We start from the raw sequence: 18,951 nt of genomic DNA, 5'->3' as shown, positions 1-18,951 counted from the left end.
ATTGATTATAAGATGTATGAATATCCTCAATTAATTCAGAGTTTTTCAACAGACACTCAACTAATTATTTGGAGTTCTCTTTTAAAGAAGAACTTTTTTTAGTTACTTCTCTGCTGTAAGCATCCAGAATCCTACCCTTTCGAGATTTCACATAAGATTTCTTGATGTTGTTTTTGGTGTAAAATGTGATAGTGAGGACATGTGTCCACATACTACACTACACAATTCCCTTGAATCATTCTGAAGGCAACTAGGGTCAAAATGTTAAGGCTCAGCCTGACCATTCAGCAGTGTGATTAGAGCAACTGAACAAAGTAAACCTTGAGTATAACTCGAATAGGCAACTGTCTATGCTTATATATGCTATATTGAGTTGCAGTCATGTACAGAACACTTCCAACAGAGTCTACCCACATGGAGATGAAAGAATCCAAGGAAGAGATGAGAAGGCCCTAAAATGGAATGATAGCTGTTGCAGTGGTAAGAAAATGATGGATTTCAAAGATATTGTGTTGGTAATTGATTGGATATGTGAGGTGAGAGAGATGGTAGATTTGAGAATAATTCAAAGGCTACAAACCTTGGAGGTTCAAAGAACTGTGATATCCTAAAGACATTTAAAAGAGGGAAAGGTTTGGGGTAAAGATAATGAACTCTGTTTTGGACATGCCAAGTTTGATACATCCACTAGGCAGTTCATGATGATTGAGAGAAGAAAAGGAGAGAGAACAAAGAGGTCATAGCTCTTTGGTCATAGAGTTGGAAGGTTCCTTATTGGTTTACTGGTCTAATTCCATCATTTTACAGATGAAGAAACTGAGGCCCAAAGAGGTTAATGACATAACCAAAGTCACATAGGGAACAAAGATTTAACCAAGGATTTAAACTCACATCTTCTGACTCCAATTTCTCTTTCCACCATTTGTCCCTTGCAGTTTCTCTCTTGCAAACTAATATTTCAGTTTTTTGTTACACAAACATGATTTCAGATCAGCATATAATATCTTGTAATTTATTAGTGGAGTGTGTCAGAGGACAGCTGGACAACATAATCACTCAGTGACCCAAGCGCAATCCTTTTTTTATGTATACTTTGTCTTGGCTAGCACTCAGTCAATAAATACATTCATGAGAATATACCAAATGTTTATGGGGGGGAAATACATTGTAGGATTGTACTATTAGAAATCAAGATTTTTTTAATACTATGTCTATAGATTACAGTTTAATGCAGACATCTCTTTAACTTCTAAATTACTAGTCCTCGTTAAGTAAACAATAGACCTCTTTAAACTGATGACTAAATCAGGATTTTTCTGTCTTCCAGGCCATTTGCTTTTGCCTTCCCTTTGCCCTGCAGTCATCAAGAGAGTCTTTCTAAACAAAAACCCATGGAAAGTGTGAGCTAGACTGATAGGAACTTAGGGAGAAAAGACCACATTGCTTGGCCAGAGCACAATGTGAGAAATGATGCAATTAGTCATTCCCACTACAGAGACATTGCTAGTTTGTGTACCAGAAAGAGTATTATGCTCAGGGTCAAGAAAAGACCTGGGTTTGAATTCTGTCTGTGTTACTCACTAGCCGAGTGAGGTTAGACAAATTACTGGCTGTCTTGGCTTTTTTACCTGTAAAACTGGAATGATTATAATACCTGTAGTATTGACTTCATAGAATTATCCTGAAGATTGGATTTAATGATGTATAGAAAAGTGCTTTGTAAATGTCAGCCCTAATTATGGAGTAAGGAACAGGGTGGACCAAATGAAGGAAATGAATGACTTTTCATTTACACTGAGAAGTGCATTAGAGATATACTTGTTTATGTCCATGCATTCCTTTCCTACTAAAATCAGAGAAGAATATAATAAATATATTTCTTAAAAAGTATACAAAAGCAAAGCAAATCTAAAACGGACTAAGAGCAAAACATTCTTTTTTAATTGCTGATTATTTGAAGAAATACATCCTTTCATAAACAGAAGAATGCTCACAAAAAAATGGATTGTTTTCCTCTCATTTATCTGTTTAATGCATTTATATTCAAAAATCACTAGATTTGGGATCAGAAGATCTAGATTTGAGTCTGCAATTCTGTCACTGTGTGACCTTGATAATTATTTTACTTTCTTAGAGTATTAGTTTCCTCATCTGTAAAATGGGATTGTTGTGTGTACAGACTACCTCAAATGGCAATTTTGAAGGAAAGTGCTTTGTAAACACTCAAGCAGTATTCAAATGTATGCCACCGTTTTCATTTAAAATCAGTACTGAAATGAGGGCAAACTTTTTTATCTCCTCTTTCCCCACAGGTAACTTTGTTCACAATTAGTCAAAGTTAATGTATGTACTTGAAAATTATAAATGAAGACGTGATTTGTCCCTAATTCAAAATCCAAATTAGACTGGCTTGTGCCTCGTTGTCCTCCTCTAATTACATCAGGTGAAAAGAAACACCCCCATTCCCCTAACCTCTCATATGAACGTGGTTCCCTCTGCCTGGCCATTTTTGAAAATATAATTATGTCACGTGCAGAAAGTTGATTTATAGGAATGGAATGATATTAGGTCAAATAATTTGGAGTCAGCAAAGTGGTTGAGTGTATGTGTTTGGGTGAAGGAAGAAGGAGAGATAAAGAATGTTGGCAAGGAATACAGACAGCAAAAGGTAGCCAAGAAAGGAAATGTGAGCCCAAGGACCCCACTGGGCTGGAAATAAAAACCTGTCTTCCTGGTCTATGTGACTTGGGACAGGTCATTTCACTGCTGAGCTTCTGCTTCCTAATCATTGAAATCAATGGATCAAGCTAAAGGACTTCTTTTTTTTTAAATAAAAAATCATATTTACTTAGAAGCATTCAGTATGTCAACACAGCTGCAACTTTTTTTCCTAATTACAGAGCGGTATTCAGTTAACGGAAAAACAATTATTTGATATGCTGCATCAAAGGCAACTGAAGATGAAAATGAACTACGTCCCCATATATAACTAATTTTGTTGTGCACCAACAAGAACCTGCTTTAAATTTCCTTCCCAGTTTACAAAAAAGCCCCATGCTATACCAGGCAAGGTTAGGGGCTATTGAAAATACCACTAAAGGACAGAGCTATCTAAAGACACATTTGGTAGTGCGTTAACTATACCAAAAAAGATACTGTATGGTTTAAAAACAAATCTTATGCAGCCTTACATTTCAATTTTTTTTTCTTTAAAAAGACTGAGTTGTGTATAGGCAAGTTAAATGCTTTATAAACAAGAAAATGCTGCTTTAGAACTAACTTATTCATTGTCATGATCATCTTCCTCATCCTTATGCTCCTTCTTTTTCTTGCTCTTCTCAGCTTTAACCCCTCCTTCATCAGGTTTTCCCCTAGCCCAGTATGCAGCAATATCCTTTACATACTTTTCCTTCAGCTTAGCTGCTTTCTTTTCACAAAATTGCTTGTCACCTACAGTAGTATTATTCCACATTTCTCCCAATTTTTTTGCCACATCTCCAATAAAAAGACCAGGATGTTCCCCTTTGATTTTTGGATGATACTCAGAACAGAATAAGAAAAATGCCAAAAGAGGCCCCTTTGGTACCTTGGGATCCTTAAACTTCTTTTTTTTGTTGTTTCTCCGTTTGGTGTTATGTAGGTTTTCATTTCTATTTCATAACAAACCTTATCAGCTTTGCCATGCCCTCAAATTTTCCTTTCCCTCTAGCAGACATTGTCTTCCACCTTTCTGAGCATTTTTTAGAAAATTCTGAGAAGTTCACAGAAGTATCTGGGTGCTTCTTCTTCTGTTCCTCTCAGCAGGTTTATACAAAGAAGGCATATGAAGAGATTTTCCCTCTCCGCTTCTTAGGATCACTTTTGTCCATTTCTTATTCTTTCCCCTCAGCACTTGTAACATTAATTTCTGATAAGAAAATGGAGACCAGGATGAGTGACAGCCAACAGTTTAGAACTTGGAACTTACCCAGATGCCATGAGCCAAGGGGCAAGAAGCAGTTGCTGCCAAGACTATAAAAAGGCAAAAGCTGAATCAAACGCTCTCTCAGCTGTGAGAAGGGGACCCTGGGTGGCTGGGTGGAGAGGCCAAGCCACCTGCTCAAGTTACCCATATCCTGTTTCTAATCCTGTTTCATTGATCGCCACATCACCAATTACTAAATAGAGCTGTGAGATATATATACCAACTATCTGATTATCAAGGAGAACATCATCAAACTCACACCACCTGGTCAGGGCCAAGAGGGAGAGAAACCTCTCCAGCTAACTGGCACAACCCGATTATCAACTGACCATCCATCTCTATTACCTATAATCTAGCATAGATTCCCAGCGCCGCATTCCTAAACCTTGATCCTTTCCCCGAGTTTGTTATAATTAAATTCTTAAAATCTATTTATGTGAAGGCTGTTATTATCCTAAAGATCAGTCTACTTGTCTTGCATCCAAAGGAGGAAGAGAATACTTTAGTCAAGTCGCAGTCAACCGCATTATCCATTCATCATCAACATCTATCTTCATCATTAACATTTATCCAATCAACCCTAACATTTATCTATCAACTTAACCCCAAGACAAGTAGCCAGAGAAGCTGTGTGATTCAGTTCACAGCTTCTCACGTGGTCACTTAGCCTTGGACCCTGTAGGTGGGAACCGGTGCTCAGTTGAGCTACAAATATTGGGAGACCTTGTGTTCACTACCTCAACCTTGGCGTTCACTTAGGCCTCCCATCCTTACTCAGCTTAGGTCCTTTTACTATCTGAGGACCTTGGGCCATCTCTCCATCAGGCCCAATCCAGAAGCACCATACCACCCATAACATACTGCACAGGGTAGTCCATTGCCTGTCCAGCTCTTACTTGCCCCAGCATTGTCTCTGTGGAGCTCAATGTACTCAATGTACTCAATAGGACTTCTAAGTACAGCTACCATATGATGCTCTGTTTTTGTCCAGGAAGGAGAAAGGTAACAGAAGAAATTTGGAAATGGCTGAGTAAAGGACAGTGTCGATATTAAGGGAACCACACAGGGTCAGTCAGTTAGCTAACACATTTAAGTGTTTGTCACGTGCTAGGAATTATTGTAAAAACTAGAGAGATAAGAAAAGGCAAAACCAAATCACCCACAAAGAACCCACATTTCAATGAGAGAGACAACATCTGAGTAAGTAGGTGCTTGCAAGATAGATTCAAAGTCGAAGAAAAATATTATACTAAGGGAACTAGCAGCTGGGATAACTGCAGAAATCAAGATTTTCACTGAAAACAGGAACAGCAACAGTAAGAAGCACAAATGAGAAGGAAAAGGAGTTATAAAGGAGGGAAAGGGCTTCAGAAAAAATAGCTTTATCTCAAGTGTTGGGTATAGTCAATACAAAGACATGGAGATGGGAAATGGAGTACCTTTTTCAAGGAATTCTAAGGATCATGGAGAGTAGTAAGTATAAAAAGACTGGGAAGGTAGGAACAGAAGGTGGGAGGGAAAGAAGTAGGTAGGAAGAGGCTATGAAGAGCTTTAAATGCCTGGAGAGTTTATATTTGATCCTGGAGGTAATAGGGAACCACAGGAGTGGTGTGATCAGATCTATACTTTTTTAAAAAATTTAATCATCTTGACACCATAGTAAAGGTTGAATTGGAGTGGGGAGATGCATTAGGCAGAAAGTCCAATTATAAGACTATTGTAAGTGTACAGAACATGAAAGCAAAGCTAAGTAATAGAAGATTAATTTGAGAAACTAGTATGGTTCTAATAAAAATTGTGTCAGGAATACTAAGGCTGAAGCTGGTAAAGGAAGCTAAAGATACAAAATTTTTTTTCTTTGGCTCTTTTAGAAAGAAGAATCAAGCAAGGGGATAGGATATTTGCCTGGAATGGAAAAGATGATAGATAACTACCAAATAATAAAAAAGCTGAGCAGCTCACCCCAACTTTGTTTCTATTTTCTAGAAGAAGAAGAAGAAGAAGAAGAAGAAGAAGAAGAAGAAGAAGAAGAAGAAGAAGAAGAAAAGAATCACATTGAAACTAACAAAACAGAAATGACTAACAAAGGCTTATGTCCAAGATAAGTAAGGAGAGAATAAGAAAGTACCTAGCAGCCCTTGATGAATTTAAGTCACCTGGTCCAAACAAACTCTATCCCCCAGGTTGCAAGAGAACTGTCAGGTATGATTACTGAGACATTGTCCAGGATATTTGAAAAGTCATGGAAAACAGAGGTAACATGAAGAAGAGCAAGTATTATTCACCCCTTCCTTTAAAAAAAAAAGGAATTGAAGAGAGTCGGCAAACAATAAATCAATGAGCTTGACTTCAACTCCTGGGAAAATTCCAGAAAGGCTCTTTAAAGAGATGGTTGGTAAGTATCTGGGAAGGACGTGCTAGTTAAACTCACCTTGGATTCATCAAGAACAGCTCATGAGCTTTATTTCTTTTTCTTTTCTTTTCTTTATTTTTTTTGGACATTACCAAACTCTAGTAGATGAGAGAAATGTTGTAGATATATCTTACCTAGATTTTATTTGTGTGACTTGTTTATGTTTGTTTTTGAAACTAAGTCTACTGAAAGTGCAGAAGCTACTTGTGGATCTGTTCCCATCTCTGATTAGCATGGGAACGTTTACTTAATATATTTGCATAAAATCCCACCCCTAGCATTGGTGAAAAGAGTGACTGTTCAACCCCTACGTGCCTGTGTCAGGGCAGAATTGTCATGAGAGCTTGGGAGAACAGAGACCTTTTCTTCTTTCCTGCTTTGAGAGAGTACACACATGGTTCCAGACCCTGTTTGGAGAGAAATCCAGAGTGAAAGAGAAAAACGTATCAAGTCAGACATAGAGAGAAAATCTTCCATAGCTTCCCACCCCCAACATGTCCCTGATTCCCAGTTTATGTGCTTAGGGACTTTAGGGAATTTCCTTTTGGGTGAGATCAGGGATTCTCTTTCAGGCAAGTTAAAATATCTTACTCTCAGTGGGTGAGCTCATTCACTCTATATGTTTTCTATTAGATTTTCTGGCTCCTAGGCTAGCTCTTTATCTCTTACACTCTATTACCTCTCCATAGTCTCTGTTATGTTACATGATTGTGATTGATGACATGGAGAGCATTATAAAATATTCCAGAGCATTCTAGAATAGTGGACACTATTTAGATATACTGGGATCCTTTTGTCAGGAGATAAAGATTTCCTTGGATTTCCTAAGAGTTATTCTTCATTCCTTCTAACCGAAATTAGAATCTGTATAACTTCTGTATAATCTGTATAATTTCCCATTTGATATATGCTTGGACACTATTAGTGATGGTCTTTCATGTTGCCAGCGTTGGTGGAAAAGAAGTAAGCCTGTGGGATATACGCTGCATCCCATTTTCTTTAAGGGAAACTGACTGGTGAAGCAGCTCAGACTTAAAAAGTATTTCTTCTAGACTAATAGAATTTAGGAGGACAGATAGATATAATTCTAGTTCAATATTCTTTCAGTGGAGAGTGGTATTAGTGACCTAGTTACTTCAATTTCCTGCTTACCTCCAGGCAGGAACTGAAGTGTTTCATGGAAGAGGTTAGGGGAAATGAGATTTCAGAGATATCTATTCATGCCTCCCCTTGAGATGCATTTAGACCAAACTTCTGTGGATGTACCCATAAACTACACAGACTTTACACATTATGTATCAGGAAGAAACCTCCTTACAATTAGCTAGCCAAAAGCTGACAAGAGGCAATAGATTCCTTAAAGGGTAATATATTCCTCCTTTAGAGCTCTTCAAGCAGGTTCTGGACAGTCATTTATTACATGTTATTGGGAATTCCTTGGGTGTAAGGGTTGCCCTAGAGGGTCACTGGGATCCCTTCTACCTCTCAGATTTGTGATTTCTGTGAAAATAGATTGTCTTAGGAGACATCACTTCTTCCCTCATTGGAAGTCTTCAATTAGAAATTAAAGAACTACTTGTCAGGGACATTTTATAGGAGGTCAAAGGCAGTATAAGTTGAACCCTTAGATATTGAAGTTCTGTGATGGTAGGGGCTAGGATTTTATTTTATAGGTACAGGAAATTTTATAGGTACAGGAAACAACCATACAAAGGAACTCCTTCTACCAAAGCAGGTCAGTATCTTCTCTACAACTTATAGAGTTGCTTAGAGAATTTTCTCAGTCTCACAGCCAATATATATCAGAAGCAGAACTTGAAACCAATATTTTCTGGCTTTTGGGCTAGCTGTTTATTACACCATATTACCTCTCAGTATTCTCTGTTATGTTACATAATTACAATTGATGATATGGAGACTATTATGAAACATTTCACAGCATTGTAGAATAGTAGTGAACATTATTTAAATAAACTGGGGCTCTTTGTTAGGAGATAAAGATTTTCTTGAATTCCCTGAGATGGTTTCCATTTATGCTTTCAGATTAGAAGAATAATGTAACCTAACATCATTCATCTCCTGAAGGTCCAAGTTTTTTTGCATCTCCAGCCCCATGACTAGGGAAAGTAAGGAATAACTAATACTTAGTAGGATGAATTATAGAATGTGTGCCTTTGTTGATGAAAAGTTCTTACAGCACAGAAATAAGCAATTGACTTTCCCTGAATAATTTCTATGCCTAGTAACTCCACAAATTTATGAAATATATTGATGCTTGTCTAAAATTCCAAATTCCATAATATGGCTGACATTCCACATGCAATAAACATTCAGCAGAAACAGAAATCAATAATCAGGTGTTTCTACAGAATTTCTTATCCACTGGCTTCCCTTCCCCAAATATGCACACAGTTCTGTAGCCATCACTGAGTGAATACTTGATTGATTCAAGTGGGTCACTAGAATGACTAAAATAACTGGACCACGTCCGATTTGCAGCCAATCAATGCAGTCTGGCTATTTGGGGTTATTTTTAACAACTTAATAGAACAGGCCATAGCATGATTTCAATTGCTCAGCAATCCATTAAATCAAAATCCATCAGATACCACATATCAACATACAACCTATAAGGAGTAGCTTGTTTTATCCTCTCACCCCACCAGCTAACTATTTGGGCAATTTGGACAATGATAACGAAGATGCTCTGTTTTTTTTCAACCTCTGTATCTTTATTCATTCTGTTTCTTATACTTGGAATGTCATTTTCCTCACATCCCTTGCCTCTTGAAAATTTACTTACCTATACTTTAAAGGCCAATTCAAATGCTGCTTCCCCCCTAGACTTGTCCAATCCCCCCAGTTAATAAAGGTCTGACTCCTAATGACCTTGCATAGCATTTAATTTGCATGTCTCGTATGTATTTATCATATTCTTATTATGGTCATTTTTTATTGTATAATGTCCTCCAACTAGAACATAAACTCAGCTACCAAAATCTCCTCCAAACAACTTTAAAATAACACATCAAAAAAATTCTGGAGTGGCAGAACCCACCCAGGGACAATTTTCCATCCCAAGACAACTTGGAAGGCTGGTGGGAAAGGTTGGTGGTGATGGGGCGGGAGTAGAGGGCAGCCTAGCACAGCAGAGCAAGCCTCACCTCAGCAAGCTGGCGCAGACATTAGGGTGAGCAGCAGTGGCTTCCAGAGCTTTAGCTCACAGATGATAATGGGGTTAGAGAACTGGTCAGCAGGTGGTCCCTTTGTAGACACTGGATGTAGGACTCTGTGGCACTGTCCATATTCAGATCCAGGTCACACTCGCAATCAGAAGCTAATGACATTTTGAGACATCAAGAAATAATCAAATAAAATCAAAAGAATGACAAAATAGAAGAAAATGTGAAACATCTCATTACAAAAATAACTAACCTGGAAAATAATTTGAGGAGAGAGAACTTAAGGATTATTAGACTATCTGAAAAGTCATGATCAAAAAAGAAAAAGTCTAGACATCATCTTTCGAGAAATTATCAAGGAAAACTATCCTGATATTCTAGAACTAAAGGTTAAAATAGAAACTGAAAGAATCCAATGATCACCTCCTGATAGAGATCCCAAAATAAAAATACCCAGAAATATTATAGCTAACCAAGTCAAGGTGAAAATAATGCATCCAGTCAAAAAGAAACAATTTAAATATTGTGGCACCATAGTCAGGATAATATAAGATATAGCAAGTTCTACATTAAAGAATCTGAGGCCTTGGGATGTAATATTCTGGAGAGCAAAAGAGTTAAGTTTACAATCAAGAATCATCTACTTCACTGTGGAGGTGGGGAATGGATATTCAATGAAATAGAGGACTTTCAAGCATTCCTAATGAAAAGAATAGAGCTGAATAGAAAATTTAACTCTCAAATGCAAGACTCAACAGAAGCATAAAAAGGTAAATAGAACGAAGAAATCTTTTTTTTTTAATTTTAAACCCTTAACTTCTGTGTATTGACTCATAGGTGGAAGAGTGGTAAGGGTAGGCAATGGGGGTCAAGTGACTTGCCCAGGGTCACACAGCTGGGAAGTGTCTGAGGCCGGATTTGAACCTAGGACCTCCAGTCTCTAGGCCTGGCTCTCAATCCACTGAGCTACCCAGCTGCCCCAGAAAGAAGAAATCTTAAGGGATTCTGAAAGTTTAAACTGTTTGTATTCCTAAATGGGAACAAAATATTTGCAACTCCTAAGAACTTTATCATTGTTAGGACAGTAAGAAGATGGATACAGAGACAGAGAGAATGAGCGTGAGTTAACTAAGATGGGATGATACTTTAAAAAAATAAAATTATGGGATGAGAAAAAGGAATGTATTGGGGAAAAGGGGGAAGAAAGGAGTAGAATGAGGTAAATTATCTCACATAAAAGAGACACCAAAAAGCTTTTACAGCAGAGAGAAAGTTAGGAGAGGTGGGGAGGGAAATGCTTGAACCTTACTCTCATCAGAATTGGCTCAAAGAGGGAAGAACATACACATTCAGACATAAAAATATATCTTATTCTACAGGAAAGTAGGAAGGAAAAGGGATAAGAGGGAGGAGTGGTACTGATATAAAAGAGTAAAGATTTGGGGAGGCACTGGTCAAAAGTAAAACACTTTTGAGGAGAGACAGGGTGAAAAGAAAGAGTAGGCTAAATGGGTGGGAGGGGAATAGAATGGAGGGAAATACAATAGTAATCATAACTGTAAAAAAATTTGCAACAAATTTCTCTATTATAAAGGCCTCAATTCTCAAATACATAAGGAAACAAGTTAAATGTATAAGAAAACAAGTCATTCCCCAATTGATAAATGATCAAAGGATATAAACAGGCAGTTTTCAGTTGAACTAATCAAAGCTATCTATAGTCATGTGAAAAGTGCAAAAAAATTCAAATTAAAACACTTTGGGGTACTATCTCACACATCTCAGATTGACTACTAAGACAGAAAAGAAAAATGGGAAGGGATGTGGGAAAATTGGGGCACTGATGCACTGTTGGAAAAGTTGTTACCTCATTCAACCATTCAACTAAAAAGTATTTGAGAACTATACCCAAAGCGCCATAAAACTACGCATACCCTTTGATCTAGCAATACCACTACTAGGTCTGTATGTCAAAGAAATTTTTTTAAAAAGGAAAATTGAATGATTTGTACAAAAATATGTATAGAAGCTCTTTTTGTGGTGGCAAAGAATTGGAAATTAAGGGGATGTCCATCAACTGGGGAAAGAATGAACAAGGAGTGGTATATGATTGTTTTGTTTTGTCTTTTAATTCTTACCTTCTATCTTAGAATTAATACTGTGTATTGGTTCCCAGGCAGAACTGTAAGGGTTAGGCAATAGGAGTTAAGTGACTTGCCCAGGGTCACACAGCTAGGAAGTGTGTGAATCTAGATTTGAACTCAGGACCTCCCATCCCTAGACCTGACATCTCAAGCCACTGAATAGTGGTATATGATTGTAACAGAATATTATTGGGCTGTAAGAAATGATGAGCAGGATTGGAAAGAGTTGCAGTAACTGATACAAGTGAAGTGAATAGAACCAGGAAAACACTGTACATAGTAATAGCAATATTGTTACATGAACAACTGTGAATGATTAAGCTCTTCTCAGTATTACATTGATTCAAAACAATCCCAAAGGTCTCATGATGAAAAATTCCCTCTGCCTCCAAAAGAAAGAACCAATGGAATCTGAATCCAGAGCAAGGCATACTACATTTTACTTTCTTTCTTCATTTGCTTTTTGGGTTTTGCCCAAATTTTCTTCCACAAAAGGATTAATATGGAAAAGTGTTTTACATGATTGCATATGTAAAAATCTGTATCAAATTGCTTCAGAGAAGGGGAAGGAGAAAATTCAGGACTCAAAATTTTTAAAAAAGAATGTTAAAATTGTTTTTACATGTAATGGGGGGATATTGTTTTTAAAAAAAATGTAAACTTTATAAATAGTCTTTTCTAAATTTTATATATCTCCCCCAGTACCTAATACTATGTTCTTCCTTATTTGGGCACTTAATATTGACTTGAATCATAGAATCATTGATTAAGAGTTCAAAGGAACCACAGAAACCATTTAGTCCAATTCTCACTTTACAGATGAAGAAACTGAGGTAGGCTATAAGCAACAGAGGTCAATCCAGGTCTGTTGATTCCAGAACCAGCCTCTAATTGAATCGAATTGTCCAAGACCTTTTAAGAACCTCTTCCCCCTCCCTATTTCCCTCTAGCTAATAATGCTTCCCCACACACTGAAAATGCAATCATCTATGTCCTAAGCAAATGAGAAGCAGTCAAGCTTCTCATATTTTAGGTATCAGCAGTCTAATTTATTTGCAGCAATTCATCCTGACTCTGAGAACATGTTTTCTCTCTTTCCAATCCCATCAGGAATGGATCGCATCATCCTTTGCAACTACCCTGAGAAGGATCACTTCCTTTTGCAGATAATGTTTTTCTCTTTTTTCTCATGCTTTGCCATCATGAAAATGTAGTCGACGTGTAACCAAGTCCTCGACTTGAATTGTCCTTGCCTCCTCCTGAGCAGTCCACTGGAGGCTGTTCTGTGACTCTTCTTTTGTTTACATAATGGATACTTCAGCCTTCAGTCATGTTACATACAGCTTTTCCTAGGGGGAAAAAATGCTACCATCCCCAGGACTCATGAGGAAAATTAAGAGTCGGGGCCAATTAGCGCTCGTCCTAAAGAAATACTGAAGAGGTCCAAGTCGGCAGCGAGGGATTGTGCCTGAGGAAAAGTTAGTCAAGCAAAATATGAATACTAATAGAAGTGAAGAGAGAAAAAGAGACAGGATAGCCAGTATCCTAAGGAGATAAAAGGAAAGCCTGACAACTGGCCAAGAGCACAGAGGTGAAAGATTTAGCCCCAGTGAAAGGGAACTAAGTAGAAGTAAAGGAATAAAAAACACAAGGAGGAAATTGACAATTGCTACAAGTCAAAGCATCATCATTTCTTAATTCATGCTGTGTCATCCTCCCAGGAACCCAGAGGGCTGTTATTATCTTCCTAGTATTTTCAGTAGCCTTGTGAGTGAAGCACGTTAGGGGTCACGGGGAGGATAAATCAAGACTGAAACACTACAAAAAGGACACATTCAAAAATTGAAGTCAGATTTCTAAGCTTGATAGGTTTGTTTGTTTGTTTATACACACACACACACACACATATAAATTAGGTTCATTAAAGGTTCAAAGGTATGAGTAAAGGATTTCCATGTGTCTTTTTTTAAAATTATAAAATTTTGATTTATATCTTTTGTTTTAAAACAAAATAAATACTAACAAATGCTGGCAAAACCTTCAAAAGTCTATTCTCCAAAAAACAGTGACATAAAATAGTACATTGCTATCCACTTTGGTAATTTACCATTGACTGACTAGAAAGGAGAATGTGAGCTTTAAGTTTAGGAAGTCGAGTAAAAAAGTAAAAGTAAAAAAGCATTTGTTAGGTGCATACTCTGTGCTAGGCACAGCACAGTGCTAAATCCTGGGGATGCAAAGAAATGGAAAAATACAGTCCCTGCTCCCACGGAATTCACAGTCTAATAGGGCAGACAATATGCAAACATCTAAATACAAACAAAATGTAACAAGATAAATGAGATGATCTCAGAGGGAAGATGCTATGATAAAGAGGACCTGAAATGCCTTCTTGTAGAAGGTGGGGATTTAACTGAGGCTCAAAGGCAGCCAGGAAAGCCAGGATGTGGATAACAATTTAGTACCAGCATCATCCATTAGGATTCTCCAATATCTTTACCACATTTCTTCTGGTAAATCCAAAGATTTGTCTACAAGGGGAAATGCAAGGAATATCATTTGTTAAATTAGTAACTCAAAAGTAATTTGTATACTTCTGGGCATAGCTACCTAAATAATCATGGGGATCCAGAAACTAAAAGAGTCTTTTGCTCATTCCCTCCTCTATGCCTTTGTTCATACTGCTAATCTTTGTATAAAATGCCTTCTCCTCCTGATTATTGAAATACTACCCAAACCCTAACACTCAGCCAAAACCCTAACCCCTAAAGTTGTCTTTCTATAGTACTCAGTAAAAACTCTCTCTTTAATAAATTCTCAGTTTCACTTGTAGATTTCTTCAGCTAGAGTTGTCATCTACTACTATAGCTTCTTCTTTCTCAGAGGGGATATATTATTACACTTTTGTGAGACTGTCCCATGCCAACCTGTCACTGGATGACTAATCAATATATTTTCAGGACTTTTGTTAGATTTTTCCTACTCCTCTTTTATCCATGTCATCTTCCATAGGACACATACACAAAAAATCATTCAGTCAAAATTATAAATTCAGTTATAGAGATCTTACATAGTCATCCTTCCTTACCAGAAGAAATTCAGTCATTTGAGTCACAATTCCTGCTGTCTCTCCGATGCTGGAGATAATCACATAAACCACTTTTCATTGCCTTTTCAACTCCCATCATGCTTTCAACCATGTGAATCACCTTGAAACTTCTTTGTGTCTTTAGTAGCCCTAGAGAAAAAGCATCAGTGATAGTAATGTTTGCCTTGGATTATAGCTATTAAGGCAAAAAAGTCTTTGTCTCCCTTATGCATGTTATAGTGAAATCTCAGTATACCTGGTGAATGGACATGCAAAAGGAGTAATTTTCATCCTTTTCCTAACATATGCAAATTTCTTCTAGATAAAACAGCTGGAAAGATCTGCATGAACTGATGCAGAACCAAATAAGCAGAACTGGGAGAACACTGAACAGTATAATAGCAATATTGTATGGTGATTATCTGTGAAAACTTGGTTACACTCAGCAATGTACTGATCTGGGACAATCCTGAAAGACTGATGATGGGGAATGCTACCCACCTCCGGAGAATGAACTTTCAGAATCATCTTTCACATTAGTGTATCTTTGGTTTTATTTGGGGGGATTTGGTTGTGTATGAGTATATTCCTACAACAATGACCAATATGGAAGTATGTTTTGCATGACAATAAAAATGATTTTTAAAGGGTATCACTTCAGAGGTCTAATCAAAAATTCCCTCTACTACATCTCCAAGCTAGTCACCCAGTTTCTATTTAAAGACCTTTAATATATGAAAGAGAAAAAAGACTAAAATAGGTGCCATGTGCTAATATTCATTTATATTTGTTATATTAAATTAAGAGTTCAGAATTTAATTATATCTGCCTTACTTTCTATATTTTACACCCCTTCAGATATCTTTATCTATGAGTAACATGAATGCAGATATAAGGTTTGTATCACACTGATGCCCATGTAAGATGTATACTTCAACAGGAGTTATCTACATACAGCCCATAATGAAGCATTAAGATCTCTAGGATCTTGCCTACTTTTTCAGGAGAGACTTTGTTTCCTACCTGGAGAGGAATAGAAATAGCCATAAGGGTAATAGCTGTGTTTTCTTCTGAGAGAGACAGAGGGCTGAAGTAAAATTATATCTGTTTGCTTACCAAATACTGCTAATCTAGGGGAATTGTGTTTTTAGATTTAAAAGCAGCAAGATGCTAGTCTCCCTGGTCTCTCCCTCTTCATCTCCATCTCCAGGTTCCCCCAGTTTCCATCAAGTCCCATGTAAAATCTCACCGTCTATAAAATGTTTTTCCTGATGCCCTTTAATGCTAGTGCCTTCTCTCTGTTAATTATCTTCAATTTATCCTGTATATATCATGTTTGTACATAGTTGTTTACATGTTGTCTCCCACATTAAACTGTGAGTTTCCTGAGAGTTCCTTGAGAGAACTGGTTTTGTTTTAAAATTGTCCTTTGTGGGGGCAACTGGAAGCTCAGTGGATTGAGAGTCAGGCCTAGAGACAGAAGATCCTAGGTTCAAATCCAGCCTCAGATACTTCCTAGCTGTGTGACCCTGGGCAAGTCACTTAATCCCCATTGCCTAGCCCTTACCATGCTTCTGCCTTGGAGCCAATATCCAAGACAGAAGGTAAGGGTTTTAAAAATAAATAAATAGATTGTCCTTTGTATCCCCAGTGCTTAGCACAGCACTTGGTATATAAAATTCAATAAATGCATATTGACTAACTGACTGGCCACTATCCTTCATAGAGAAAAGAGTAATTATATAATTTATATATACATATATATAAATATATAAATTTTTATATATAATATATTTTTATATATAAAAGTTTATATTCATAGGCTTGATTCCTTCCCACCAAATTCTAGTTACCCAAAAGGCCATCACAAATAGTACTTAACAAGTAAACCCATTTAGCCAAGTAAACAGGGAACAGAAAGATAAGAAATTATAGAGTAGATTGGGACAGAAAATAAACAAAATGGTTGAACTTTCCCACTAAGAGCTAAACCAAGGGAGAAATTCTGATCATAGCCAAGAGGATGTCTCTGAAATTTCTAGGGAGACGGCTGGAAATCAGGAATATGTTGAGGTATCAGGTTCTCTACCTGTCTGCTACTTTTTAAATTCCTTTTTTTCTCTCCCATGGGTCTCTCCATGAAGAAAGTCTGGAATCCCATGTGTCTCTCCTGAAGAAATAATGGAGAATGTGTGTCTACTGTCCGATGCTCTCACACCAACTCTGCCCTTCATGCAGGCACATAACTCGGTCTTCATTCTCTTGGTCACTTGGTATCCAATCCTCAGGATCAGCTCACAAGATGTCTTACACTTGAAATCCTGATGTTAGAGAGATAATTACAAGAAGTACATTGTCACCACTGAATACCCCCCTTTAGGAATGGAACAACATTAGAAATCCTAACCAGAAGATGGTAGAAAGGCTTTCCTATAAATGATCACACTTAGTAATAATAAAAGAACAAGAAATAATAAAGAAAAAATGAGTTTAAAAAAAAAAGCTTGGTAAAAGGCCTTAATAAAATCCCCAGGGTAGTTAAGGGTGAAATAGAGAAGAGGATAACAAATGCTTTTTTAAAATGGAAACAATCTACACCAGGATATCATCAGAAAAATATACAGCTGGAAAAGGAGGTGGGACTGTCCTGTGGTAAAACAGATAAAACAAAGACCACTTACTCCACTGATATCTGTGAAATGTCAAGAGATCTACAGAAAGTTATACTAAGTGTAGCAAGCAGTACATGGTTTGGCTCTTTGGGAAGAGCCAGAAAGAATTAGAGAGAGCATGGAATGGTTGCTAGAAAGAGTATCTGCATCCATAAAGTCAAAGATCTCTCAAAGTATCCAAATAAGCTCCAGAAAATTTCAGAGGAAGAGATCACAAGGCACTATCTCTCAAGCTGTCCTTCCTGTGTTCTCCCAAAGCTTCTAAATTCCAGTAAGCTGGGCTCAGCCTTCCTTTTGTTTCTTCTTGAGCATTATTTGGTCAAAAGTAGAGATTATGTTTGCCATGACTGTGATCTTTTTGCACAGATATCCTAGATCTGGGTTGAGCTATTCTAGGGATAGAGATACTGAGTACTCATTCTTGGTTCTTTTACTCTCTTCATTAGAAAATAACTACAAAGGTGGGTTTTCCCACAACCCTACCCTGGCACTAAATATACTCAGGATGCAAAACTCCACTTAAATCTTATTCTCCCGCCTATGGATTTCAGAAAACAGAAAAGTACCAGTTAAGTAGTGTTTCAAAGTCAAAAAGATCAGACTACTTTTCTCCCACAAACCCCAGGGAAATATGACTGCAAACAACTCATTAGGAAGGCTGAAGCAAAGCCATCTTGAGAGGAAACCAAAATATCAAATTGTTATTTGAAATTTGCCCTTCGATGCTTTTTTCTCTGGTATTATGCAAGTCAGAAGAAAAGAAAAAGGATTTCCATAGAGAAGCATCCTAGATCCTAAGCAGCACACCCTCAGAAACTCCCCTGGGAAAGAAAGAAGCAGGATCCACCTGATCCTTCCCCATTAGGATAGCTAGCACTGAGCTGACTGCTGGAATGACACGAGTTTTAAATGAATTCTAGTGGGTTTGGTTGTTTTTTTTTTTTTCCTGGTCCAAAATGTCTCTAATTGCACTCTGAAAATGTTGACATCAGCTGTCTTATGAGTCCCGAAGGGGGGGGAAAGTAACCCAATTAATTGTCATTGACTATACTGTCACATCTCCAGCTCACCGGCGCCAGGCTTGTTGCCATAGTTACCTATGAGGTATAGCAACAACTGCCACTCTCAAAATTAAAGTGTCATGGAACAGAGAATACCTGCATGTCATTTTTCAAAACATTCCCCACGACAGGCTGCTTATTAGAAAAAAAATACTCTCTTCCTTCTGGTGAAGCGAACAAAGACTTAGGAAATCTTGTCTGAGAGACAAAGGCTGGTATGTGTTTTTTCCCTTTTAGACCCTGTCAGAGGTGGGTGAGGTGGTCCCCTGCTGATTCCCCAACAGCTTTTCTTCAGCCTCTGCCCCCCAGAGGATGCCACTCCTTTGTGACACGGGCGCTCGGGATCAGGCTGGTCACTTAAGCTGGGACACCAAAATGGCAGCCATAGCCATCGACAACTGAAGAGTCAACTGAGAGGACTCAGAAA

At 37.6% G+C, this 18,951-nt stretch overlaps 1 pseudogene; it reads right to left on the bottom strand.

Moving 5' to 3' along the window:
- Window positions 1-3,280: 3,280 nt before the first annotated feature.
- Window positions 3,281-3,869, bottom strand: LOC123240171 (annotated as a pseudogene).
- Between the last annotated feature and the right edge of the window lie 15,082 nt (window positions 3,870-18,951).

Source organism: Gracilinanus agilis, chromosome 3 (assembly GCF_016433145.1).
Source record: "Gracilinanus agilis isolate LMUSP501 chromosome 3, AgileGrace, whole genome shotgun sequence".
NCBI lineage: Eukaryota > Metazoa > Chordata > Mammalia > Didelphimorphia > Didelphidae > Gracilinanus > Gracilinanus agilis.
Note: the sequence above shows the minus strand (reverse complement) of the source record. Positions and strands in the feature narration are given on the sequence as shown.